This window comes from Arachis stenosperma, chromosome 4, assembly GCF_014773155.1.
Source record: "Arachis stenosperma cultivar V10309 chromosome 4, arast.V10309.gnm1.PFL2, whole genome shotgun sequence".
In the NCBI taxonomy this organism is placed as follows: Eukaryota; Viridiplantae; Streptophyta; class Magnoliopsida; order Fabales; family Fabaceae; genus Arachis; species Arachis stenosperma.
Window position 1 is genome coordinate 113028041 of NC_080380.1, and position 1781 is coordinate 113029821.

Genomic DNA, 1781 nt, shown 5'->3' on the forward strand with positions numbered 1-1781 from the left:
GTTTCTTATCTTTTTCAAAACCACCTAACTACTTTTTCCTCTTTAATTTTCGAAAATATCTCATCTCTTTTTCAAAAATTCTTTTTAATTGTTTTAAATTTTAATTTTAATTATATCTTATCTTTAATTTTTGAAAATCATTAACTACTTTTTCAAAATTATTTTCGAATTCTCTCTCTCTTCTCTTCTTCTATTTATTTATTTATTTACTAACACTTCTCTTCACCTCTCTTCATCTCCAATCACTGCCTCTATCTTCACCCTTGTGATTGGATTCTCCACTCTTATTCCTTTCTTCTTCTACAAATAATAAGGATCCTCTTTGTCCAGATATAGAGGATTCCTCTTCCTTTTTCTTTTTCTCTTCTCTTTCATATGAGCAGGAATAAGGAAAAAGGCATCTTTGTTGAAGCTGATCCAAAACCTGAAAGGACTCTGAAGAGGAAACTAAGAGAAGCTAAATTACAACAATCCAGAGGCAATCTTTCTGAAATTTTCGAACAAGAGAAGGAGATGGCAGCCGAACCCAACAACAATAATGCAAGGAGGATGCTTAGTGATTTCACTAAACCAACGTCCAAGTTTGATGGAAGAAGCATCTCAATTCCTGCCATTGGAGCAAACAATTTTGAGCTGAAACCTCAATTAGTTGCTTTGATGCAACAGAACTGCAAGTTTCATGGACTTCCATCTGAAGATCCTTATCAGTTTTTAACTGAGTTCTTGCAGATTTGTGAGATTGTTAAGACAAAAGGAGTAGATCTTGAAGTCTACAGGCTCATGCTTTTCCCTTTTGCTGTAAGAGACAGAGCTAGAACATGGTTGGACTCACAACCTAAAGATAGCCTGGACTCCTGGGATAAGCTGGTCACGGCCTTCTTGGATAAATTCTTTCCTCCTCAAAAGTTGAGCAAGCTTAGAGTGGATGTTCAGACCTTCAAGCAAAAAGATGGTGAATCCCTCTATGAAGCTTGGGAAAGATACAAGCAGATGACCAAAAAGTGTCCTTCTGACATGTTTTCAGAATGGACCATATTATATATATTCTATTATGGTCTATCTAATTTTTCCAAAATGTCATTGGACCATTCTGCAGGTGGATCCATTCACTTAAAGAAAACGCCTGCAGAAGCTCAAGAACTTATTGACATGGTTGCAAATAACCAATTCATGTACACTTCTGAGAGGAATTCTGTGAATAATGGGACACTGGTGGACGAAATTGTGATCCTCAGAGTTGGACTCTTTGTATTTGTATGAAATCAAAAATACCACAAAGAGATCATGGTGTGATGAATTGGGATCTTAATAATCCCTGGTGTGATCATAACTCCGTTCAACTTAACCAGCAAGTGTACTAGGTCATCCAAGTAATACCTTACGTGAGTAAGGGTCGATCCCACAGAGATTGTTGGTATGAAGCAAGCTATGGTCACCTTGTAAATCTCAGTTAGGCAGATTAAATTGGTTTGTGATGAGTTCGAAAATTAATAATAAACAGAAAATAAAATAGGATAGAAATACTTATGTAAATCAATAGTAGGAATTTCAGATAGGCGTGTGGAGATGCTAGAATCCTTTCGAATCTCTACTTTCTTATTACTTTCATCCAATCCTTCTTACTCCTTTCCATGGCAAGCTGCATGTAGGGCATCACCATCATCAATGGCTACTTTTAATCCTCTCGGAAAAATGGTCCTATGCGCTGTCACTGCACGGCTAATCGTCTGGAGGCATCACCCTTGTTGATAGCTACATCCCATCCTCTCAGTGAAAATGGT

The 1781-nt window shown here is 37.1% G+C and overlaps 1 non-coding gene across 1 annotated transcript; it reads right to left on the reverse strand.

Annotated features, from left to right (window-relative positions):
* Positions 1-912: 912 nt before the first annotated feature.
* Positions 913-1016, reverse strand: LOC130978334 (small nucleolar RNA R71). The gene has a single exon (XR_009085983.1). It is a non-coding gene; the product is annotated as a small nucleolar RNA R71 (small nucleolar RNA).
* Positions 1017-1781: the final 765 nt, after the last annotated feature.